We start from the raw sequence: 27,594 nt of genomic DNA, 5'->3' as shown, positions 1-27,594 counted from the left end.
TACACATACCCTGCTGAAATCGCGTGTGGAACTTCCCGCGCACCCCTGAAATACACATACCTTGCTGGAATCGCGTGTGTAACTTCCTGCGCACCCCTGAAATACACGTACCCTGCTCGCACTGGGCCAATCGTGTGTGGAACTGCCCGCGCACACCTGAAATACACGTACCCTGCTGAAATCGCGTGTGTGACTTCCCGCGCACCCCTGAAATACACATAACTTGCTGGAATCGCGTGTGTAACTTCCCGCGCACCCCTGAAATACACGTACCCTGCTCGCACTGGGCCAATCGTGTGTGGAACTGCCCGCGCACCCCTGAAATACACGTACCCTGCTGAAATCGCGTGTGTGACTTCCCGCGCACCCCTGAAATACCCCTGAAATACACATACCTTTCTACAGAATTTTGTCCTTTTCGCCATGAACACATTTTCCAAATTGTCTGCAAATTTCCACAAATGTGTGTGCTTACCATAGGGATGTGTGTGTACATTTTCACAATTCTAGTATTAACACAGTTCACATAAAACCACATATATTGCCATTCCTGTCCAGAATATGTTACACAGTTCTACCGTCTCTTGAAACGTACAGCCAAAAATTAGACTAACAGATCTGTCCTTTGTATATTTTTCACCACTTTGAATCACAAGTTATGAGTCTCTAAAAACTGTTCATTGTTCATTCTTAACAGCAAATGGTCCACCCCTTTGTCTCTCCCTGCAGTCCAGGAGTAGCCCTCACCTTTGGGAATTCCTTCCAGGAGCAGTTTACAACTCTTTCACACCTCCGTTTCCTGGGCTGAAGGATCTGGTATTGTTGATTCTCTTTCTGTAGACAAGAGTATGGCCTAACCCACAATTATCATCTATGAGTGAGTTTCTGCTGAGAGGATTTCCCTCCCCTTGGGAGAAACCTGTTTTTCCACTTCTTGCAGCTCAGCCAGGCTAATTTATTCTTAATTTCTTAAGGTCCACCAGAACCAAACTTGTTGCATCAAACATAAATACATTACTTTCTTAGCTTTAACTCTGTGGGATCAAAAACAGAACTGAGATCTGTATTCCTTTTAGCAACAATCCCTTTATGTTTGCTAATCTGGCAGACTTTTAGTTTAGATACTTTGAAGTTTCATCAGGAGCTCATCTGACAGCTGTCATTCACAGGTAGCCCAGTGTACTGCACACAGAGCTGTCAGTTTACAGACAATCCAGTTCGTCTGAGGAAATGTTTTGCTCTTTACACTTTAGGACCTTGTATATTCGCCATGCTTCATTAGAGTACATGAATTTTAGCGTCAAGCAAGATTTTGAATGTTGAGAAGTGTTGTGTATAGGCATTTTGGAGTTTTTAGCAACAAAGTAAAATGTCATTTATAGGCAAATTTTGGAGTTTCATTTGCAAAGCGCTGCTTCTCTCTCTGCAATCTGTTTGCTGGTCATGGAGCCCACTGGCACATTTTCTGCAGTGTGTGCTCTATCCCACCACACATGCACCATGGGTGGCAGGTTGTGCATCCACCGTTTTGTGTGTTTAAACACACGGTTTTGGAGGTTTTTGGCGCACACACGAGTTTTGCCGGCATTGTTGCTGTTTCTTGCACCATAACTATCAGAGTGATGCCGCATAGGATCGCGGAGTGAGTCAATACATCCCACAGCGTGGCCTAGTGGTTTCCAACATGTCCGCCGCTGGGAGGTTCTTAGCCATTCTCCTCCCAGCAGTCGGCGTGTTGCAACCCGGTCTTTCCCTCTTTGCGCCAAACACTGTCTTCCTGATCGCTCACTGCTGAGTGCTTCCCTTTGCTGCCTTTCCCTCTGCTTCCTTGCTTTCAGCCCGTGGCTGGCTCCGCCCCCTTCCTCAGTGCCGCGGCTCCTCTGCTCGCTGCTGTTTTCCCTTCCCGCTTTCCCTTTGCTTTCTGTTGGGGCAGGGGGGTTCCCAGCAGTCTCGCCTGCTTCCTTTCACATAGGCTCTGCCTTCTCCCCTCCACGGCTGCTTCCCGGCCATTCCTGGATTCCTGTCACCTCTTTAGCTGTATCTTCTGTTGCTCTCTTGTCACGTTTTCCTCAGTCTCCTGCGAATCTTTAACACTTGGTACTTTCATCGCTTCTCAGGCATCACCCATTATCGCTTCCTTACCTGGATCCTTTTCTCAGACACCAGACCTGGTAGCCTGTCTGCCCTTTGGGAACTTACCTGCAGAAGACTTTACTCCGCTCCTGTTTGGAATCCTACGGAGCTCTTCCACTATCACTGTAGCTAGGTTTCTTTTGTGCCACGCAAGGCTTTTTCCCCTCATGAGGCTGCCCCGGAAGCGAGGCCACTGGCCTGCTAGTCGGTTAGACGGTCTTTGTGGCTTCCTTTCGAGATAGATCCTATCTTCACAAATAAAAGGATTTTCGACTCAGAAGAAAGAAGAAGCCGCCTCAACAGGGGTCCAGCAGTTCAGGTGAGGAAGAGTTGGATTTCTCTGATTCGGACAATGAATCCAGAGAGGTTGACAACTGTCACAGCACAGCACTCATTTTAGTTGAATTTCCCCATATGTCATAATGTCATTCTGTTTCCCCCCCCCCCCCGAGAGATTTGAATATCTGACTTTTTTTAGTCCTATTACCATCATTGAGAATCATAGTATTGGGACCACATGTTAGTTTATTTATTAGCACCTTAGTATTAGGCATTACCACTTTGGTATTAGGTATTATAGAGCACTTTAAGGGATGTCTTCTAATACTGTACAAACATCCATATGGAATAATATTGGATTTTCACTAATAACTTATGCTATATCATCATTGTGGAAACTTGTGTCATTATTGAATTAATGCATTGGCACTTTAGTTATGGGTACAGTAAAAACAGAGCACTTCAAGAGATGTCTTCAAACACTGTACGAACATCCATATGGAATAATATTAGATACAAACACGTAAATGATGCTATGTTTTTTAAACAAGGGAGATTTCTACAATCTGTTGTATACTTCATTTGTTTTCACCTTGAGCAGCTACACCATTCTAAGATGGCGCTTTGGAGTGTATTTGGTTGTTATATGTTTGTTAACTGTTGAAACCCATGATGGATTTATGTTTGTGTTTATGTATGAGTCTTTTTGCACCTTGGTAACTGTGACGAGACCCATGTGAGGGAGAAACGTGTTGATCTAGGGGAACATTCGCTAGCATGTTATGGATTGTAAACGAAGTTTGTAGACCATATTGGGACTTGAGTCTATATCGGGAGTCCCATCTGCTGCCTTGTTTGAGATACTTCCTCTTGGTAGAGGGGCCCCCAGACCTGTGTTGAAATGTTTAGGGACTTGGGGGGACTTTCACCATAAATTACCCAGGGTAATCCAGACATGGACCATTTGCTCACTTTACTCAGAGAGGCACAGCTTCACCTCACTGATGAGGACCAACAAAAGGCTGAAACACGTGTCTGGGCTTGCTGTTGGCGCTCTTGTTCAGAGGAGAATTACCTAGCATTTCGGTGCTGGACAGCCCTGGTGGGTGGGACCAGACTGATGTGCAGATAGATATCTCTCCTTTGTGAGAGGTACAGTGAACTAAAACGTGGAAGTAGATCCCCCTAGTGGTAACCTACCCATAGAACAGGTTATTTGGCCTTGTTCATTCTCAGTAGAGGGGCCCCCAGACCTGCACTGAAATATATTACACGGTCTGCGGTAGCGGGCTTGTGGTTATGGTTAAATTGCTAAACTCATAGGAAGAGCACTTTTTCGGCGGTTTATAACTTCGCTCCCCGTGGACGAATCCTCACCAAACTTTGCAAACAAAGTATATGGCCCACTCTGAATATTTTCGCAAACTTTGGTGAGATTTCGTGTGGGGGGGAAAGTTATAGGGGGGTCCCAAATTCTTTTTTTTTCCTATAGACTGAATGGGGAAAAACTTTGCTCACGGCTACAGCCCGAATGCTGGATGGATTTTCACCAAATTTGTGCCAGGAGTGGTGACTTGGGGCAGAAAGTGTGCTTTAGTGTGTTCGTTTGCAATATGACCAGTAATTCTTTTGCTAAACAGTGAAATGTACGTTCCAAACAATTAGTGATATCTGGGTCCACTGCACGGACCCATTTCCCTGTTCGCTCCACGGCCCGAGTGTCATTGGCCTCCGGTACGCTGTGCTTTCCACGAACAGTGGACGTGGCTGGTGGTTGGCTGGAGGAAAGCGTGCTATGCGTCAAAGGTTTCGGGAAACGCTGCCATGGTGTATCGGAGAACAGTGTTGCGGTTTGTGTGGCAAGGGTCTACAGTACTGTGTGCATGGCTGGGCCTTTTTTACATAGCAGTGTGCGTATATTCAAAATAGTCATATGTGGAACCGCTCCACCGTCCTAGTTCCCTGTTCGAAGCGCAGCCAACAGTTTGCTTGCACTCCAGTGTGCGTTGAAGGGATGTGTGAACAGTGTTCCATGTTGGCGGCCTGTTATATCGGAAAACAATGCAGCGGGAAAAGGATTTGAAAGTAACAGTGTACGGCATCTGGTGGTGGGTAGAAGGGATGGAAAGGGTGCGGGAGTGTGAGACCCTTCACGTGACATCTATCCATATATACAAGAAGACAGTGGTGTCACAGGCACATTTGCAGAAGGGGAGTGCATTGCACGACACATGATGATGTACACACAGCGAGTACTATGGTGTGCTATGTGAGGTAAGTCCGTAGGCCCTTGGCTACATGCCTGCAGCCGTTCTACAGAAAATAATGTGCAGTGGTTCAAAAGGGAAGTGCACTGGGTCAAAGTAGGTGCCACATTGCTGCTCTTTGTGTCTCATTTGGCTGCAGCGCAAACAATGTTGGTTGCATGTAGCATACATATGGAAGAGGTCCCGGTGTAAATATTTCTTGTATGTGCTTGTGTAGTGTCCATTGCGCAGATTACTAAGTGTGGCCACGAAGTATGCACCATTGCATCTATGCGCGTACTGCAGTGGTGGAAGCAGGCTGAAAGCTATGAAGACTGTCTTGTTTGGTTGGCATGCTTGTAATGGTTTCTGATTGGAAGGGGGTAGCGATGAACAATACACTGGTATGTTGCTGCATTACGGTAAGCGGAACACGTGTCGTTGCGTCTCTGCTTTATGGTGTACGTTTGGGTGGAAGTGCTGATGCATATGTTGGCTTTGCGATATTTGGCACATGCGTAACTAGTCGCCTGCATGGCTCTGTTATGATGTGGCGACTGTGGTGTGGGATATTTCAACCTATGCCAATGCGCCCTTTTACATCCCTTTGCCAATGGGGAAGAAAGCTGCTAAAAATTGATGCACCCCTGTGTGCGCCAAATCTGCAAAACTGCGCATGGTTCATAAACCACAAAAGAGCTGCACACCCTGCCAAACACAGGCAAAGTTGATGTCAAAGCAAGAACTCCCTGAGAGAGAATGCCAGTGGGTGCTATTACCTGTCACATGAATCAAGGCCCCAGAAGTGGGCTAAAATCCAAAAATGCCCTTAAGTACAGCTTCCTAGTCAATGGCACCCTTCAAAGTGCTGTTTTGGTGCCAAGTTCAGTCATTTTCCCAGTGAATTATTGAAAGGAAAAGTGTGCTGAAATCATAGATTCTCCAGGCAGTCAGAGAAATCCAGGCCTCACTGACTGACAGCTGCATAAGAAAATTAGCTGTCAAACCCAGTTTAAATGTGTCCCTTTTTTCCTGAAGAAATTGCAAAATTTGCCTATTTAAAGCATGTTTGTGAAGGGCTTAATTCTTTAAAATGTCCAAATCCCTTATAAACCATGCTTATTTTTCTATGTGTTAAAGAAAAGACTTTATTGTGAATTTTAAAAGCAACCCAGTATTGTAGTTAAGTATCTACTTAATTCTGATTGGACAGTGGCCAGCCTGGGAAGGTTTGACACTTCAGTTTGACAACCCCTTGCTACAGGAAGGCTAATGGCTGCTTAATGGTTCCCGCATATTGACAAGAAGGAGCACAATGAGACTTCATTAGACATTCGTCTTGTGGCTGAGCCAAGAACAAAGGGCAGGCACTGCTGGGGAGGGACAGGATGCTTCCCTCTATACACCACCCTGATCAAAGGGATCTGACAGCTGTTGTTTGTTGAAAGGAGAGGAAATAAAAGCTCTGAACTTCTTGGTGTTTAAATCTGTATTTGTGGTTAAGTTTGACACTCTTTAACTGTGCAACCTTAAGAAGGATAAGCCTGAAAATTGGTAGATGTTAACCTAATTTTAGGCTTTTGCTTTGAAGACATTGATGAAACCTGTATCACTTAAGGAACTAAAGTTATGAAAAAACTCTCATTGTAGCAGAACTATTAATGTTGCAAGCTTAAGATTGTATGTAAATGATCCACTGATAAGCGCCCAGAGATGAACCGAATTAAAAATTATTAATCCAAACTGTTATGATTTAAATTGATGAAATCCCATAGAATGAGAAAGACAGCACTCACATAGATGGGAACTGGACGCCAGGATAAACCATAAAAAATGTAATGCATGTGTCTGATTTTAGTAGAGGGCATTATTGTAAAAATGTGTATTTATGGGAAAGCTAAATTGTGGTCAAAATCAATGTGGGAGTTCCTAAATCCCATCGTAAAGATGACAGCTATGTACTGACTGCCAACCAAAACAAAGCAAGTGCCTATGGCCACTCACAGCCGTGGGGGTGTGTTTTTGAAATTCTGCCCACACCATAAACTTGGTGATGAAATTTGGTAGTATAAATATAGGAACTACACAACACATAGGACACACTGCTTCCAGAATACATCCAGGTTGCTGCGCAGAACCTTGTTCCAGAACTCTTCATCTTGTAGCTGACTCCAGATTTCTTTGAAGATCCAGATGTCTATGCAGAATCCAGACTTTAGCATTGCTGAACTCTTTCTAGCTAGACCCAATTTCAAACATCCCAAACTTGAAGGGATTTAATACTGATCCAGTTTGGCTTGCTACCATAAAGGCTTGCCTTCTGAAACTCGCATCCTGCTAATCTGCCATGTCCAATGACCAAAAGGTCCATCCAAATCCAGTCTGTGGTGCAGTCCAAAATTGACCAGAACTGTGCCGCTGATCCAATCCCGCAGAAGTGCCCTGCTGCCGGTAGAACTGGCCCGATCCATGACCAGAACCTTGATGGTTCATTTTAATCACAAGGGACTGTAAGTATTAATTTGAAGAACAGTGACCCATAGCATATTTGCATTGTCTCATCCTATCTCAACCCATCCCATCTTTAAATTCAGAACCCTAGTATTGTCAAAACCATTCTTGCGCTGATTTTCCTCATTTGTTTTACCATACCATAAGTCATTAGTGATTTTGAGTAACTAAAGTAACTCCCAGAAAGGAATTAGAGTATCCACCACGTGAAGGGTTACACTGGCCACGTAACTGTGAAGATTCCCGGGTGGCATTCTCTTTTTCATAGTCATTAATATAGTGTATTGAAACCCATCTGTCATTTTTAAAACCGAATTTCTGTTTTCATTTTCGCGCCGCATTTGCAAAAACACCTCTCACTAAAACCTCTATAACTTCTTCATATTTATAGATAAACTCATAGATTCAACTCTTACTGATACCTAAGACCCTTAGCTACAACCACAACCAGAAACCGCATTGCGGAACAGTGTATTTGACCCATTTTTCTTAAATAACGCATAGTTAAATATTTCTGCGAATTTGCAGTTTTCCAAAGTTTACACGTGTCTTTTTTCTTTCCATCCAAAGTGCTCTTCAAACCCCATACTGATCTAAAGTGTGTACTGTTGTTTATATCATAGCTCATGTGTGTTAGGACTTATTTAGAGTTGCTTTCCTAAGAATTGTTCTCCATTTAAGCATTTTTGCAGCCTTTTGCACTGTTTTACAAAGCCATTTTTCACCTGTCATTTTAAAAGTGTCTATTTCCAAAAATGGTTTTCTCTCTTATTTGGGGAGGGAAGATTGCATTTAAACTCTAGACAATGTCTTTCATTCCTGAATACCTGCTGACTACTGACATCAGTATAGGATTGCTCATTGGTACCTTCGGTACTTTGCAGGGGGAACTATTAACCTAAACGCTATCTGTTCACAAACCAAAACTGTTCTTTTTCCTGTGTTTTCTATTCTGCATTAATATAAGTGAATTCAATTGCTTTACTTATTTTCTGAATTGTACTGTCACCCCTTGGTGATTGCTGTCCCATATCTATATATATATATTAAAATTTAGGTGTGATTTTAATATTAAATAAATAAATAAATATTTACCTTTACAAACTAGCCTGATTCCTGGTTCAGTGTGACTTCAGGGGTATTTTGAGAAGGGTGTGATATGAGTGGTATATCATTCAGAATATTGAACTTATAGACACAAATAAAATAAGGGTTTCATTGCGCACTGCATGCTAGGCGAGACCTGGATGTGTGCCTGATATTTCCAAAATGGCGACCCCAGTAGAGATTAATATTGCTAGGGAACACCACCTGCACAAACTGTTTGTCAGGGGTGAGTGGCCCGAACAGAATGAACAGGTATGGCTGCAGGAAATAAAAGAACAGGTCACTGCCATAGACCTAGATACATAGCAGGACAAGGGCCCATTACATCAAGCGCTTAGTGAACTGTATATGGCCCCAAAAATGAAAGAGGAGCAGTGTAAAATTGCCAAAATAGCGTCCTACCTGTACCCCCACATAGGAATCATACAGGAAAAGCATGCAGAAAACATAGTTCTGGCAAAGAGGCAAAGGGAAACACTACAGACAATCCAAACTAATCTAGACTCTGCAGAGCAAAGGCTCCTGAAGAGCCAAGAATCAGAGACCGAGGCTAGGCAGTATATTACCAAACTAAAAGAAGATCTGGCTCTCTTACAGCAAGAGAAGGCACAGCAAGATACCAAATTACTGACACTGCAAGATGTGTGTCAGGAAAGGGTTGACTCTTTACAACAGAGTCAACAGAAACTGGAGCATCAATTCACTTTTAACAGAGTCTGCGCAGAACAGCTAGTTATCCTACAAGATCGCATAGACAAATTAAAAGAGGAAAACAATAAATTAATTCTTAAAGATTTAGAATCTCAAGCAGAATTTGATGAGGAGCGCCAGAAATCTAGTGCATTTAAGAAACAGAGGGACGACCCGGCTGAACACAGGGGCGCTCTAAATCAGGAGAAGGATGCCTTAGGCCAGGAAGTCAGCCAATTAAATCTAAGTTAGAGGAAAGAAAGCTGGCCCTCCAGGATCTTATTGAAGTTAAAACCGAATATGAACAGCTACTAGAGCACACCACGCGGGTGGAGGATGCTCTGGAAAAGAACACTCAGAGCAATAATGACAAAACTCAGGAGGCGAGTCTCCTGCAGCAAAAATTGGCCCAGTATTTCCAACCCAAGCAGGAAGCACAGAGAGACAATGAGTCTCTCTGTGAAAAGAATGATAGGCTCCACAAACAGATAGCCATGCAAGAGCAAATCATTGAGGCTAGTAAGGCCTTAATAGAGGAGCAAAAGGGTCAGATTTTGGCATGTCATCAGGGAATAGGGGCTGAAAGAGATGAGGTATGAAGGGACAGAGAAACCCCTGAACATAACATCATGGACTCTAACCCCTTCAGTACCATGAACTCTGCCGCCTTCATGTCCACTGGCTCATATGAACCAAGGGCCACAGGGATGGTAGAGTTCAGCAGAATGGGAAACATGGGACTGACAGATCAGCGCCTCCCAGAAATGGATGGGCATGCATCTCTGTACAGATTCCCAAATGTTAGGGCTAGCCTCTCTGACCAGGAAGACTCCAGTGAGGGGAGAATCAGTGAATTGGATCCTCAAAAATACCGCCTACCAAAGGATCAGTCTGTCAAATTTGGTGGGGAAATCCATGAAACTAGGCCCACAAAGAGTATTTTAAAGACCTCTTCCCAGCTAGGGCATTGGGGGAGAGGAGTACTCAGCCGATCCTAGGAGCAATGGAGAGTCAGAAGACTCTTCTGAGTGCCACAGGCATCATGAAACTAGGCCCCCACATTCTGCAAGCCATTCTCAAGCTCGGGGAGAGCCTAGAGAATCAGATAGCCACCTCCTGTAGCAGTGCTTCCGAGTCAGAGGATGAGTGGACACGGGTGACTAAAACTAAAAAGGCCAACAAAATTAAGAGGGCTCTACTAAAAGATCCCCTGAAACAGATCAAGGCCATTAGGAGCGTCATACCTCCCTATCACAAAAATGCCAAGTATTCAGTCTGGGAGCACCTTGAGTTATACGAGCAAATGATGGATACTTTCCACCAGAAAGATAGCCAGAATTGTATCCAATATGTCAAGTGGACATTTTCCCCTGGATACTCCAGCTTCTTTGCGGGGCTGGAGGATCAAAATTACTTAAGATGGTCCACCTAGAGGGCGGCCATCTTAAAACATTTTTCCGTACATAGGAACCCACAAGAGGCCCCAAGACGGCCTACAACCTGCAGTGTGGGGAAGACCAGGCCCCACAAAAATGTGTGCAAGAATTAAAAAGTGCCTTTGCGCAAACCACTAGGAGGGTGCGCACAGACAGTAGGGAGTTCATTAATACCTTCTTTCATGCACTCCCTAAATACATCATGACCCAGCTGGTGAGGGACTTTCACAAAAAGAGATCACTAGACTGGGTCATTGAACAGGCGACTCGTATTTATGAAGTGCAGAAACCGTTAGAGAATAAAAATACAAATAAAAACCCCAAATCAGCCGGCACCGCTGCAGCTGCTAAGGTGGCAGAGGTGAAGGTTGCCCCCATTTTAGATCTGGAGATGGGGGGGCCTAAAAATATTCCTGTGCAAATTCCTTCTAACCAAAGAACCAGAAGGCCCTCGGGCCAATCCCAAACAGGTAGTCAGGGATATAACCCCACCAATGGGACCTCTAACTCTCCTGATTATATTAGCCCCCGTTACAAGGGCAACAGACCGATCCTGGGGTATGTGTGGACTCCCCCAGCCCAACAGGGGGTTCCAACCAGGTAGTAACGAACTCAGGAAACTTCCCTCCTAATTTCCCCAGGAGGGCAGTAATCCCCCAAATGCCGGGTTGAGCTTCTTCGCCCGGTACCCGCCAAACTTCAACACCCAAAACAACCCTCCTTTCTTTGCCCACTTTCCTGAGCCCAGACAGCCCAATCTGGGAGAGGGGAGGCCAAGGGTGGAGGGTTACCAGAATTATCCCAACCAAGGATATTATGGGAGAAGGGACAGTTACCCTTTCCGTGATTCACCTACGATGGATCAGAGATCCCCGTACCAGCCAGAGCGGGTATCCCAACTGGAGCGCCAGGTCCAGAACTTGTCACAGGATCTGGGTCGCATGTTGAGGGCTCAGCAGAACCCTCAGATGAGCATGCCAGCTCAGAACTCCACAAATCAAGGGTCTGGTACTCCAGAGCAATGACGGGGAGAGAACCCTGATAACCCACCAGTTCCAAAGAAGGAGGCACGGGGAAGGGGAGTGCAAAGCCTTAGAGGAAGCTTCCTTCCCCCTTGTGAAAAGCCCCTGGAAACCCAGGAACCGGAACCAAAATCTCCTGCCCCCAAAAAGTCTGCAACCTAAGGAACAGAGGAAGGTTAGGAGAAATGAAGGGCCTAAAAAGACCCATTTTGTGGAGGAGGTTAGAGTCTTCCAATTTGAAGGAGTGGGGTCCTCACAGGACTGTGGGAAAAGGATCTTCTCCTTCGGGGATAGGGGAGCTCCTCCCAAAGAAAAATGGGTCCCAAGAGATCCTAATCCAGACTGGGTAAATGTGTGGACTGAGTTAAAACCGCACATCATTGAACCTCAGAATGATAAGCCAGAAAATCACCTTGCCCAAATATATTCTGGGGACCACCTCCAAAAAATGGGTGGTGGCCCGGAATCAGAACCAGGGGAGCCCAAAACTCCCCCAATATCTAAATACCACATTTTTCTTACAGATACCCAAGCTCCCACACCGAATCCTGCCTGAATTACCCCTCTGTCAGAATGAAGAGTAAAGAAATTAACCCACCAATTGGCACAAAATGCACATTATCTTTGCCCCCTTGAGGAGAAGGAGGGAAGATTTTATGCCCCGGTCCAAATACACGGGCAATGTACATTTTTGGCACTGGTGGACACTGGATCCCAAGCCACCCATCTGTCAAAGAGGGCCTTTGATCAGCTGAATTCAGGAAGGGGGGAGAGATACCAGATCCATCTCACCCCTCTTCCAGGACAACTTCAGAACTTCGATCGGATTGAATCTCCTGTCGAGGGAACTGCGGATTTAGAAATTAAAATTGGGCGACACAAGGTGAAACACTCGGTCATAGTTGCGACTCCAGAAGGCACACCATGTTTACTGGGGAATGACATCCTGTGTAGATTGTCTCCCCTAATAGATTGTGTAAACAAGGTCCTCTGGACCCAGACTAACCGACCAATAAAATTAAAACATAGCGTCAACCATGTTAGTCTAAATGGCACATGCCACATGGTTGAACAAGAACAGGATCACATTGAATTGCATTTTCAAAACAACAAAATCCCTGACGTGACAGTAATTGCAGTTGGACAACAAACTGGTGATTGGAAGTCCTCTCTATTTCTGAAAATCAAACTTCCTTCCAGTCCTAAATGGCATTCCACACTGGAAGGATAGACTTTGAAATTCTATACCAATTCACAATCAGAAAATCCCACTTCTATGGTCCAAAATGATGAGATACCAGCTCAAAGCTTGGCTGACATTCAGAAGATTGGAGAACAGTTGTTCATCCCTATTCAGTTAAATGAGGGGAAGGACTCTGTTCTCGCCCGCTCGCCCGTGTGTTCATGAACAACGGTAAGAACTTCATCAGCGAAGCCATGTTTCCGAAAACTCCCAAAAGATCCGGCCATTCCCACATTTGAATTGATAGACAAATGGGAAATGGACCTGGAAACACCCAATTCCAAACATCTCCTGCCTAGCAGGTGTATGGTCAAAATTTCCATAGGCAACAAGAGCATAGTCCATAATTGTTGGGTCGTGCGAGATGTCCCTGCCACATTTTATTTAGGCAGTGACATTCGCAATTGCTTTGCCATTTGTTTGGACCTAATAAACTTCAAAGCCTGGTCCCAATTAGCAGGTAATCCCATGGACTTTGATGATCTAGAGAAAGCATTTCGGTCAGCTCATCTGCTGCCATATGCAGTTGAAGTTCAGATTGGAGAGGAAGTCACCATCCCAGAACAGACCCGACAATTCCCACTTGAAGAAAAAAATAAAAGAGGACAGAAACTGCAAAATCCTGACGCATATGTTCACCTCAATGCCCATTTCCAACAGCAAAGGTTGGGGTTAAACCCAACACCACTAGTCAATACAGAACACGACACCATTCCAATAGTGGTGGATAACAGTGACCTTAGAAGTATAACTCTGGGTGCAGGCACCATTATTGGAATGGCTGTTGATGACCGACATTTTTCCATAGATTTAGGTAATGAACTGATAGGAACAATCCCCAATGACTGTTTTGGCAGTGAGAGCGACAATGACACAACACCAGACAGGATCTTCAAACGGCATGGTGGGAATTTCCTGGTGTACTCCTCCTGCCCTTATGGTAAGGAAGATGTGACCTGTGACTTCAGGAGGGATGAGGTGATCTTTCAAGTCCACCAGGACTGCCTTCCCCATCTGAAGCCATCAGTCCAAGTTAGTACTTTAACCGGGGACTTCTCCACCCAGCTGGAGGAGGCCGCTGAGATAGCCAAAACAGAAGTCTTTCCGGGCTTCAGGCAGATGGTTGGAGAGAGAGTCAACCTAGCTGATGACTGTGAGACTCTGGAGCAAAAGCAAAAATTGAAACAGATTTTCTTAGATTTTCAGCATCTCTTTGCGGTGGACTCATATGACTGTGGTTGCACCGAAATCCATACAACAACAATTCCCAAAGACCCTGGTATGACTCCAGTGTTTGTGAAGCAATACCACTTGCCTCTCGCATCCATGGAGTCCCTCACAGAAATAATAAAAAACCTTGAGTGCCGTGGGATAATTCGTCCAGTTCACAGCACCTTCAATGATCCGGTGCTGGGGATTTTGAAACCAAACGGCCAGTGGAGACTCTGTGCTGACCTAAGGGAGCTAAACAAATGGGTCCACACTTCCCGATGGCCACTTCCCTACATTGACCAAGGAATGGCCCAGATCCAGGGGTCAAAGGTATGCACTGCATTGACCTGACCAATGGGTACTGGACCGTACCTGTCAGTAGGGGGGACCAATACAAGCTGGCCTTTACCTTCGGGGGGCAGCAGTACACTTGGACCCGGACTCCCTTCGGATTCATGAACTCCGGCAATTAATTGAAAATCTTCTTGCATAAGGACATGCCCGACTTAGGTGAAAGGGGTAACCTAGCCTATCTAGTTGATGTTCTAATCAAAATCTCAACTCTGGAGGAACGCATAGTGGAGATCCGTTATGTTCTGACACAGTTGAGGGCTGCCGGAGCAAAACTATCTTTCCAAAAGGCACAGTGGTACAGGACCCGTGTCAATTTCTTGGGGCATGAGATAACTCCTAAGGGTCTCTGTCCCCAGGAAAAGAAAGTAGAAGCACTCCTGAAACTAAACGACCCCACAACTCTGCGTGAGCTAAGGAGCCTCCTTGGACTGACTAATTACAGCAGAAAGTTCATTGAGGATTACGCAGAGATAACAAGACCCCTGATGCATCTGTTGAATGGGGGGTCAAGTGGGAGTGGGGTCCAGAACAAGCCGAGGCAGTAAGACAACTCAAAAGAAGCCTCTCACAAGCGCCTTGCCTAGCTTACCCTGTCAAAAACAAGGAGTTCTTCTTGGAGACAGGGTTATTGAATACATGCGTGAGTGCAGTATTATACCAAAAGCATGACAAGGTCAATAAAGTAATCTCCTATGCAAGTAAGACTTTATCCTCTGTGGAGGAAAAATTCAACGATTGTGAGAAGGCACTCCTTGCAACGGTGTGGGCATTGAAGAATTACCACCCGTTCATCCGGGGGAACACATCATAGTGGAGACTCCACACCAGCCTCTGCAATATCTTCAAAGTGACAGAATCCGGGCCGGAAATGTGAGTAATTCCCAAAACACTTCCTGGATTCTGTCAATGCAAGGCTTTCCTGTGGAGGTAGATATGGCCAAAACAAGAAGAGTCTCCTCGCGCAAGCTCTGGCTGACTTGCATGATTGTGCCAGAGAAAACTGTCTCGAGGACGAAAGTCTTAAAATCACGGACAACATGGAGGCGTACCTTAATTCCCCACACAAAGTCTATGAAGAAGACAAGTGTGAGGGAATGCCCACTGTCTATGTGGATGGGTGCTCGTACCATGTTGACAACAACGGGGAAAAGGAACTTGTGGCCGGCGTGGGGAATGCCTGGGTGAATGATGCACCAAACCCTCTGCTGGGTACAAAATCGGTCCCCGTAGTAGTCAAGTGGCAGAGCTGATGGCTGTGCATCAAGCCATCCTCACTGCTGTCCAACACCAACTCCACGAACTGGTCATAATCACTGATTCAGATTATGTCCGGAACGGGTTAGTGGAGCACTTGGTTAATTGGAAAACCAGGGGCATGCTATGTGCTAACAATAAACCACTAAAACATGGAAAATTAATACAGAATATTGATGATCTGGTCACCTCGAATGGGATGACCATCTATTCGAAAAAGATTAGGGGTCATTCTAAAGTAGAGGGACCAGACAAAACTGGAAATGACCTCGCTGATCAGCTGGCCAAAACCGGAGCCATCCAAGGGGATCTACTTGAGATCGAGTCCCTGCTGGGGGAAATCCAGGTCACTGCTATCACTAGGTCCCAGATAAATGCTCACAATGAACTCTGAACTGCCTAGTGGAGTAAGGAGACCCCAGATGCTGAGTTGATTACGGCTCAAAAAGGGGATCCAATAATTGGCAAGTTTTATCAACACATTGAGGACCCTGAGAACTTTCCCCTGATGGATTCCGATTGCATTGAGAAAGAGGACCTCAGAGTGTTGATGAAATGTCCAAAAAAAGTTCAGAATCCAAGACGGTTTGTTGGTGAAGAGATCCATATCTGGCTATGACCAGTGGGTGGTCCCTACCTCATTCAGAAACCTGATGCTAAGTCACACCCATGATGCGGCCACAGCCGGTCATCAGGGGTTTCATACGACATTATAAATCTTGCGAGAGGTTGCATACTGGCCACACATGGGGCAGGACCTCGACCAATACTTGAAGGGGTGTCTTGTGTGTGCACGATTTCAGCCAACAACAGTCACACACCGTGCTCCCCTCCAAAAGAGGGGTATGACGCTGCCTTGGTCAGATTTGCAAGTCGATTTCATCGGGACCGTGATTCGCTCCTTTAGGGGGAACAAGTACATGTTAACCGTAACATGCTTGTTTACTAAGTGGGTGGAATGTCTCCCAACCCCAAATTGCAAGGCAGAAACAGCAGCTGCCCTGATGATCAATCACATCTCGCGTTTTGGACTACCCCAAAGGATTGAGTCAGACCGAGGTAGTCACTTCACCAGCGAAGTGATGAAAAAGATGTTTGAGATACTTGGGGTAAAAAGGAAATTACACATTGCATACCGCCCGTTCTAGTGGTGGAGTAGAGAGGTACAATAAAACTATTGTGAGCATATTCAAAAAGTTTGTGGCAGACTCAGGGCTAAATTGGGATATTCGATTACCCCTTGTCCTGATGGCTATCAGATCTACCCCTTCTTCTGCAACAAAAATGTCTCCATTTGAGCTGATGACTGGACGAAGGATGGTGCTACCCCAGCATTTGCTCTACAGAACCCAAGAACAGACCTTGGTAAATGCCTCCACAACTCATGAGTATGTTGAGAATCTGAGAAAACACCTTCAACAACCTTTTGCGTATGCTCAGCGGAATCTAGAAAGATCTGCAGACAGTATGAAGACCCACTATGACCTTAAGACAACTAAAAAGGAATATCAAGTAGGGGACAGGGTCTACTTGTACAATTTCCAAAGGAACCAAGCCAAGGAGCGCAAATTTCTCCCAAGTTGGCGGGTTCCTTTTGAAATTGTGGACAGAATCACATCAGCCGCCTACAGACTCTGCACCCCCAAGGGAAATTTGACATAAGGGGAAGACACGTGGGTCCACATAAATCAGCTAAAGAGTTGCCATCCCAGGCATACTTTGTGGCAAATAGAAGAGCCTACCGGAAACCCAGAGGGGGAAAATCCAGAGATCTAAAAAAATTATTAAAGGTTCATTAATTACGTGCGGGGAAAGTGTTAAGACTATCACTGAATATAGGCGGGGAATATTGTCAATTGATATTAAATGCATGCTTCCGCCCCACTACGACCCTCGGGGAACAGTAGTGGGGAAATTTCCATAACCGTGCCATGTTCTGTTTTCTAGTACTGGAACTAAATCCACCTAATCACCAAGGAGGACCTCCTCGGGGACCGGGAGGAAATAAACCCAAGACACCTGGAATGTTGCTCCACACTTCCAACCAGAACCAGCGAGGAGAGTGTGTCGCATCCATCGCTGACGGGAGAAGCAACCAGATTTCTTCCCATGGGCTGAAGGAAAAAAAGAATCCCACGTGCTCGACTCCCCCACAACTGGACGTCACGCTGAAGTCGGGGAGATGTGTGGGATATTTCAACCCTTGCCAATGCACCCTATTACACCCCTTTGCCAATGGGGAAAGAAAGCTACCAACAAATGGATGCACTAACCCCTGTGTGTGCCAAATCTGCAAAACTGCGCATGGTTCATAAACCACAAACGAGCTGCACACCCTGCCCAACACAGGCAAAGTTGATGTCAAAGCAAGAACTCCCTGCGAGAGAATGCCAGTGGGTGCTGTTACCTGTCACATGAATCAAGGCCCCAGAAGTGGGCTAAAATCAGAAAAAGCCCTTAAATACAGCTTCTTAATCAATGGCAACCTTCAAAGTGCTGTTTTGGCACTAAGTTCAGTCATTTTCCCAGTGAATTATTGAAAGGAAAAGTGTGCTGAAATCATAGATTCTTCAGACAGTCAGAGGAATTCAGGCCTCACTGACTGACTGCTGCATAAGAAAATTAGCTGTCAAACCCAGTTTAAAAGTGTCTGTTTTTCCTGAAGAAATTGCAGAATTCACCTATTTAAAGCATGTTTGTGAAGGGCTTAATTCTTTTAAACGTCCAAATCCCTTATAAACCGTGTTTATTTTTATATGTGTTAAAGAAAATACTTTATTGTGAATTTTAAAAGCAACCCAGTATTGGAGTTAAGTAACTGCTTAATTCTGATTGGATAGTGGCCAGCCTGGGAAGGTTTGACACTTCAGTTTGAAAACCCCTTGCTACAGGAAGGCTAATGGCTGCTTAATGGTTCCCGCATATTGACAACAAGGAGCACAATGAGACTTCATTAGACATTCGTCTTGTGGCTGAGCCAAGAACAAAGGACAGGCTCTGCTGGGGAGGGACAGGATACTTCCCTCTACACCCCACTCTGATCAAAGGGATCTGACAGATGTTGTTTGTCGAAAGGAGAGGAAAAAAAAACTCTGAACTTCTTGGTGTTTAAATCTGTATTTGTGGTTAAATTTGAAACTCTTTAACTGTGCAACCTAAAGAAGGATAAGTCTGAGAATTGGTAGATGTTAACCTAATTTTAGGCTTTTGCTTTGAAGACATTGATGAAACCTGTATCACTTAAGGATCCAAAGTTACGAAAAAACTCTCATTGTAGCAGAACTATTAATGTTGCAAGCTTAAGATTGTATGTACATGATCCACTGATAAGCGCCCAGAGATGTACCGAATTGGAAATTATTAATCCAAACTGTTATGATTAAAATTGATGAAATCCCATAGAATGAGAAAGACAGCTCTCACAGAGATGGGAATTGGATGCCAGGATAAACCTGAAAAATGTAATGCATGTGTCTGATTTTAGTAGAGGGCATTATTGTAAAAATGTGTATTTATGGGAAAGCTAAATTGTGGTCAAAATCAATGTGGGAGTTCCTAAATCCCATCGTAAAGATGACAGCTCTGTTCTGACTGCCAACCAAAACAAGGCAAGTGCCTATGGCCACTCACAGCCATGGGAGGGTGTTTTTGAAATTTTGCCCACACCATAAACTTGGTGATGTAATTTCGTAGTATAAATATAGGAACTACACAACACATAGGACACACTGCTTCCAGAACACATCCAGATTTCCATGCAGCACCTTGTTCCAGAACTCTTCATCTTGTAGCTGACTCCAGACTTCTTTGAAGATCCAGATGTCTTTGCAGAATCCAGACTTTAGCATTGCTGAACTCTTTCTAGTTAGACCCAATTTCAAACATCCCAAACTTGAAGGGATTTAATACTGATCCAGTTTGGCTTGCTACCATAAAGGCTTGCCTGCTGAAACTCGCATCCTGCTAATCTGCCGTGTCCAATGACCAGAAGGGCCCATCCAAATCCAGTCTGAGGTGCAGTCCAAAATTGACCAGAACTGCTCCGCTGATCCAATCCTGCCGGAAGTGCCCTGCTGCCGGTAGACCTGACCCGATCCATGACCAGAACTTTGACAGTCCATTTTAATCACAAGGTACTGTAAGTATTAATAGGAAGAACAGTGACCCATAGTATATTTGCATTGTCTCATCCTATCTCAACTCATCCCATCTTTAAATTCAGAACCCTAGTATTGTCAAAACCATTCTTGCGCTGATTTCCCTCATTTGTATTACCATACCATAAGTCATTAGTGATTTTGAGTAACTAAAGTAACTCCCAGAAAGGAATTAGAGTATCCACCACGTGAAGGGTTACACTGGCCACATAACTGTGAAGATTCCCAGGTGGCATTCTCTTTTTTATAGTCATTAATATAGTGTAATGAAACCCATCTGTCATTTTTGAAACCGAATTTCTGTTTTCATTTTCGCGCCGCTTGTGCAAAAACGCCTCTCACTAAAACCTCTATAACTTCTCAAATGTATAGATAGAAACAAAATGTCAACTCTTACTGATACCTAAGACCCTTAGCTACACCCACAACCAGAAACCGGAACTGTGGATTTGACCCATTTTTCTCACATTTCGCATAGTGAAATTTTGCCGCGAATTTGCAGTTTTCCAAAGTTTACATGTTAAATGTTAAAGGTATTTGTAGCGCGCACCGTCACCAACAGAATTGGTCCCCATGCGCTCAGGTGGATCTGTAAATGATAAAGGTGGGATGGGTTAGTAGGGTGAAGAAGGGAGTAGGATAGTGAGGGAAGTGGTGTTCTGTTGGCAGCTTCAACTCAGTATGCACCGGGTGCTGAGCTTTGGTGCGGGTATCGGATCGGAGTCAGTCCGCGTGTGCTGTTGTTCTGGCTTATGTGTTGTTGCAGTGTTGTGAAGTGCGTGCGGCTTGTTGTGCGTGAGATGGTTTTGTGAGTTTTTTGAGTGAGATAAGTATGCAGAGTTTGAGCTTATATTGGTTAGTGGGTTACCTGACCTTTACCATGCTAACATTCACAGTTCTGTCCGAGTGTGGCACTTGCTAGCCCTCACATTCCCATCTAGATGCGGCGCAGGCCAATGTTTAGGACTCCATCCAGGTGTGGGCATGCCAACATTCACAACTCCATCCAAACGCCACGCAGGCTGGTGTTCACTTCTCTAAGTGTAGCACATGCTAGCATTCATGTTTTTCTAGGAGCGGGCATCTTATCCTTCAATCAATCCTATCCAGATATGACGCAGGCCAACGTCTATCTAGGTGCATCTGCCGGTCTGGATATGTTCGTCCGGTACGTACGAGTGGGAGAGTCACTTGAGGGCTTTCGTCTGGGTCTAGGTATGTGGTCAGTCTCTGCAGCCTTCCTTTGTGGCTATTTTCCATGATGTCTTATGCTCTGTCGAGTGGTTGGTTCTTTGGTTTGATTGTTTGTCCAATTTGAGAATGGCCGAGGTTGGAGTTATTTTCATCATTGTTTTAATGTCTGTGCATTCTAGTGCGTCTCCGTTGTGGTTATGCTTTGAAGAGCCATGATTTGAGGAGTTTCCTGAATGCTAGGTGGTTTGTTGTATTCCGTATAGTCTTAGGTAGGTCATTCCAGGTTTTGGGTGCCTGGTGTGAGAAAGACGATCCTCTGAGTTTTTTTCTGTTGTAGGGTTTTGGTTCCAGGCGTATGTCGGTGCTTGATCTTAGTGTTCTTGTCGATTGATGTAGGCGTAGTTTGTCGCTTAGGAATTCTGCGCCTTGTTTGTGTATTGCTCTGTGCGTGATGCACACGGCCTTGAACTTTATTTGTTGTTTCAGTGGTAGCCAGTGTAGTATTTTTAGCACAGGTGTGATGTGTTCTCTTCTGGGTAGCTTTGAGGAGGAGTCTGGCTGCTGCATTTGTCTTTTTTCTTTCCATCCAAAGTGCTCTTCAAATCCCATACTGATATAAAGTGTGTACTGTTGTTTATATTGTAGCTCATGTGTGTTAGGACTTGTTTAGAGTTCCTTTCCTAAGAATTGTTCTCCATTTAAGCATTTTTGCACCCTTTTGCACTGTTTTACAAAGCCATTTTTCACCTGTCATTTTAAAAGTGTCTATTTCCAAAAACGGTTTTCTCTCTTATTTGGGGAGGGAAGATTGCATTTAAACTCTAGACATTGTCTTTCATTCCTGAATACCTGCTGATTAGTGACATCTGTGTAGGATTGCTCATTGGTACCTTCAGTACTTTGCAGGGGGAACTATTAACCTAAACCCTATCTGTTCACAAACCAAAACTGGTCTTTTTCCTGTGTTTTCTATTCCACATTAATATAAGTGAATTCAGTCGCTTTACTTATTTTCTGAATTGTACTGTCACCCCATGGTGATTGCTGTCCCATATCTATATATATATATATTAAAATGTAGGTGTGATTTGAATATTAAATAAATAAATACATATTTACCTGTACAAACTAGCCTGATTCCTGGTTCAGTGTGACCTGGGGGGTATTTTGAGAAGGGTGTGATATGAGCGGTATATCATTCAGAATATTGATCTTATAGACACAAATAAAATAAGGGTTTCATTGCACACTACATGCTAGGCGAGACCTGGGTGTGTGCCTGATTGAAATCCTTAACAGCTGCCTAGGCCTCAATCACAGCCTCCACATTATAATACAGCAATGCAGTTCTTACTCTGCATGCTTCTGGAGTTGGTGAGTAGCACACAATGGTTGCAAAGTACATTGTGCACTTGGTGAAACAGCAGAAGTGAGCTGGCATGCGTTCACTAGCCTTTGGTACACATGATTGCCCCAGTTGCACAATAGGGAGCCACATCTCACCATCTGCATTTGCAAGAGGTAGGCCCTTATAAAACCCTTCCTTGACGAAGCCTTTCACCACATTGCGCCATGAAAGGAAGCCATCACAAAGTTGGGAATTGCACAATGTACACAGCCACTCACATACCGGCATGCACAGGCAACACAATGTAATTGAGCAACGTATGTACAGATGTGGCCAGAGTGAAAGTTGGCAGGGTCATTTGCAGATGGGACCTCCATTACAAATGAAATAAGAAGTACAATATAGGTTCCACTAGGGTGCTCAGTGTGTGGTGAGGTCTAGCGGTCAACACTGGTACATCAATGATAGAAGGGGAAAACAATGGAGAACACATGAAACGTGGAACCTACACTGCAATACGGTGTTCTGGGTGTGCTAAGTAGACCCGTCCATGCATGGATGGCCACCTTCAACTGGCAAAAGAGTGCTGTGGGGTGATGTTGGTTTGCAATCCTGTCCTCGATCAGTGCATAAAATGTTGATTTTTTGGTTGTGGGGATTTGTTGCAATTATTACACTGTGTAGCGTATGCTTGGACTTGATGGAGTGCGGACTCCTCCAGTGTGTCCTGCGGGAGAAGTGCTGAAGTAGTGGATGCTTAGAAGTGGCTATGGGTGACCTGCGTGTACCTGGCTTGTTGCCTTTAGCACCACCCGTCATATGTTAAATTTCTGGATTGTGGTATGTGGGAAATGGTCTCTTTCATGAGTCCATTATGTTGTGCTGGGTGTAGATAAGGCCTACAGTATTGGGTACATGGCCAAGGGCTGTAGGCCGTTGGTTATGCACAGAGCCTATCCCTTGACGACAGCCAGCATAACAAACTGCAGGCATATACAGTTGCCTCTGTTTGTCTCCGAGGATGGTGACCTTTGAATAATGGGTGTGGAGAGCATTTCACTCTTGGTGGAGCAACCACAGTGAGGTGCTATACGTTCGCAAGCACATGCTGTAATTGCATGTGCAGCACACTAGGCTGTAATTTGCCCACAGCTATAGGTCGAGAGGTGTTTCATAAACAGAAGAATTTTGTGCAGTGTTGGGATGTTCAGCACCGACTATGACAGCATTAAGGAGAAAGATTTGCACTGGGTGCAAGGAAATTGAATTTTTGTGCTTTCCATTGGCAATGCTGTTTTGTTTTTGTTTGACACTCTGCATGCAGCATTGCATACAATCCTGTAGAACTTTACGAGAAGCGTTGACCGTCTGTACGTACAAGTGTGAGGAGGAGAAGGGAACAAGAACACATCAAAAGACATAAAAACAAAAAAAATGTGAAAGCTAGCATGTGCATAACAAAAACAGGACAAAAAGAAAGTTAAAAAAAACATTTCTTTTTTTAGACAGTACTACAGACCCAACTCCTTATCCTGTTTTGCAATTACCCCCCCCAACCTATCCCCTTGCCCCTCCCTCCCTACCACAAAAAGTCAGCGGTTTACACTGAACGTTACGCTTTCATGTGGCACATCCAGCCATTTTCTGGATGGGGCCCATGGAGAGGAAACTGTGGAGGGAAAAAAACACTGTTCATAAGGTTGGTGGGTCAGTTGTGTACTGAAAAAGTGTACCAGAAGGTTTCTTTGCACAAAGCAGTGCAGAAGGCTAAGGTGGAAGTGAGCAATGTAAGGAGCAGGAAGCCTGGGTATATGCAGCAAATGTATGCATTTCTTTGGTAACATACTGTGTTGCGTGTGCCCAATATTTTTTGACAAGTGTGCAGTAAGGGGGGTAGTGCCGTAACCAATCTGCACCTTTGCAGTGCACATGGTAAGTGGCAGGCATCCCACTGTTGTGCATGCTATGTGTGCATGATGCATTATGATGTGCAAATGTATGCTCCAGCATTTGTATTGCACCTACACACAGCACAGCAAACCACAACGAGGCAAAGGAAGGCACACAGAGGGGAGATAGAGACAATGAACCTACTAGCCTAGGTGTCACTTACATCCCCAAGAGCATGGGTGGAGGGAGGGGAAGGTAGAGTAGATGGGAAAAGGAAAAAATGACAAGTAAAAATGTAGGCCAATTGTGCCAAGTGTACGGATAAGTGCACACACGAGGTGGTGGATACACTGTTAGGCATACAGGAAACAATTGTCAAGTGCAGGGTTTGCTAGGAAGCCAGTGTAGGGGTTTGCCTGGCAGGGGAAGGTGTCATGGGTTTGACATCACGGAGTCATCAGGTGAGTAGTGCAGATTAAGTGTACGTCATGCAGTTTGCTGGTGAAATGAGCAGAAACAGCAGACACAAAGAGAAAGACTTTGAGGTGCTTCCGGACCCGGCGATGGTTCACCTCAAGTGTCGATGAGGCAGGGAGCATGTTGCAGAGGGAGTCCCCAGGTGAAAAAAGCACTTCTACCAACAATTGCTTTTTTGTAGAAGCGCATGACCCTGAGGGAGGTGGAAATGGATGAGGGAAGAGCTCACGCGCGGACATATATAGGGAGTTAGATTTAAAAGGATTGTGGTCCCAGGGGCCAGAAGGCCTTCTGCATAATGCATAGGGCCTCATTGTGAGCTTGCCGGTCCGGATACAACGGTACCAGCAAGCTTACCGGTACCTTTGTATCTGGGCCAGCAAACTCTGAGTTGTGCTCGCGGGTGCCTTTCATTTCGCCAGGTCTGACCTGGCGGAATGAAAGGCACCCGCGAGCACAGAATGCTTTTAGCACAGGTACTGTTATGAACAGTGCCGGTGCTACATGCATCCCCATCCCCATTTGAGCCCTATGGGAATGGGGATCACCCGATTCCGGCACCTGCGAAAGGGAAATTACCGGGTCCGACGGGGCCGGAATACCCCAGTAATTGCCCATTTGTGGGTGCCATACTTTCTTGCAAGTTTGGAGGTAGTCTTGTTGGTTTTACCGGCAAGGCTACCTCCAACCTTGTAATGAGGCCCATAGTCTTCTACCTTTACTGCAGCCACTGAGAGATATTGGCGACATTTTAATGCATGACAGATACCAGCCCAAGTCGCGCACTCCCTTTCTGGATGCGTTGCAGAGGGCGGAGAATGCAAGGGCCCACATTTACCAAGAGCCTGTTGTAATAGAGCAGCCTACCCAGAAGTACAGCTGTGCAGACAATGATGTTTGGGAAAGTTGCTTTCCCTCGGTGCGATACAATCAATGCTGCTATTGATGCCATTTTTGTACACTTTATGTAGTAGGTGGGTTACTGGGGAAAACATTTCGTACCAATGTGAAAAGGGAAAAAAGGAATTGCTGTGTGGACAATACACTGTATAATATGGGTCAATGCGAACTTTGGAAGCACATATCACTAACGTGCTAATTCATGGTAGGGGATGGGAAAAAACGAATATGCCTCTAAAGACCATAATGGTGGCTCAGTGGCAGATACCGAGCGCAGAGGTACTTATAAAACAGAAATACGCATAGTGCACAAACCTTTTTGGTAACTTACATTTGTGGTAGTGGGTGCACAGGTGGATAAATGTGGAAGCACACATTTTGGAGTGTATTACCTGCATTTGTAGTGAGCGTGCTGGCAAGTGAAAGTACAGTAGCAGGCTGATTTTCTAACAGTACCTATGAAGTATTGTGCAGCACAGCCAGTGTTAGATGGTAATGTCTTTGACGGCATTGGTGAAATTGTGTGTGGCCATTTACCCGTACACAATGAGGTGGTGCTGGACAAAAGGTAGTGGAAAGGGAAGAAGGACTGGGTGCGGCCCTCGCGATATTTTGGGAACCGCACGTGTGAGAATCTGCGCTTTTCACGTTGTTGTCCAATGAACATGGGAGTTTCGGCAATATCCAATCAGGTACTGTGGGTGTGGTTCGCTGGAAGGGGCGTTCACACCACTGTACATTATTCTCTGCGTAGTCAGCCTGGTTGACATGGTGAAACCTATTGTGTTGTGTATAGGTGATGCCTTTGTACTACATCTGCATGAGTATGCCCTGGAAATAAACTTTTCTGGGCATTTGGGATTGGAAGGAGTGGTCGCATTGTGGAGCGGCGTGTATGAGCGCAGTTTCCCCTACATGGATGCACTTTGCAAACACCTGACAAATTTAAGTAGAGGCGACGTGATCGTCATCCACTACGGCGGCATGCACATGGGTTTCGTTACTTGTTTAGGCTTGTTCCATCGACTAAAGAGGTTGCTAAAGCTAGTGAAGAGGCTTTTCCCCACTGCCAAGGTAATGTTTTAATCGCTAGTACCACGAAGAGTGTGGGCCACTGATCATGGGTGTTGTTCCGAGCAAGACTCAGAAAGGTGCCTCATCCACAGAAGCATGAATACTTTTATTTCCGCTGCTGGGATGTTCTTCTGCAACAATAACCTAATAAGAAGTGGAAATGCAGATTTTTTCCAACCAGATGGCATTTCTTTGTCATCCATTGGTAATGCTGTTTTGTTTACCCGTCTACAAGATGCGGTGAAGAGTTTGCTTCACCAATGTCCGCACAAGGAAACAGAAAATAAAAAAAAGGAAAAGAAGGTCTTCTGCTAGAAGCCTTTACAATACAAAACTATGAGCCGCCCCTTACAACAAACTTCCCCTACCCTGGTTGAACGTTATGCCCCCACACTTGCACGCAGCACGAAAGCCACGTCCGGACATTTTCAGGATGGCACAATGGAAATGGGACTATGGAGCTATAGGAATTGCGCAATAACATATCTAGGCGGCCTGTGTACGCAGAGGACTATTGTATAGAACTGCTACTGTTACATGCAGACGTTTTCATTGTCACTGGTGGAAGCATGTGGAAATTTTGAACAGTACGCAATGACGGTGTGCTGCAAAGAAGAAACTGGAAATGCTACAAGAAATGTTTGTGCTTCATTTGGGTAGGCCGTCGCCGGACTTGGGTACACGCACATGCGTATACTCCCTTTTTCTGGAACTTACCAATGACATCGCGCCATTGGGGACTACCGCTGCTGCGGGTGTGGGTGCCACCAATGCCTGTGCATAATTTTTGCAACTACTGTGCGTACCTAGGCACAGTCACATGGTTGGTACTAGTTGCAGACGCACTGTAGGTGAGCAGATGTGATGCCCCATTACTTGCAGGGCACAGCTATGAGCCACACTCCGCTGCTCAGAAAAGGCGCAAACACATTACACAACACTTCTACGGTGTGCCTTTTGGGTGCTTGTTGTGGAGATTTTTCACACGGAAAGTAGCCGTATATTGTTCGGAAACATGTATGCATGTGCAATGGAACATAGCGATGTGTTTGTAAGCCTGCCCTTTC

This window comes from Ambystoma mexicanum, chromosome 9 (genome assembly GCF_040938575.1).
Source record: "Ambystoma mexicanum isolate Mex_15411 chromosome 9, UKY_AmexF1_1, whole genome shotgun sequence".
Taxonomy (NCBI): Eukaryota; Metazoa; Chordata; class Amphibia; order Caudata; family Ambystomatidae; genus Ambystoma; species Ambystoma mexicanum.
This window is presented reverse-complemented; position numbering follows the sequence as displayed.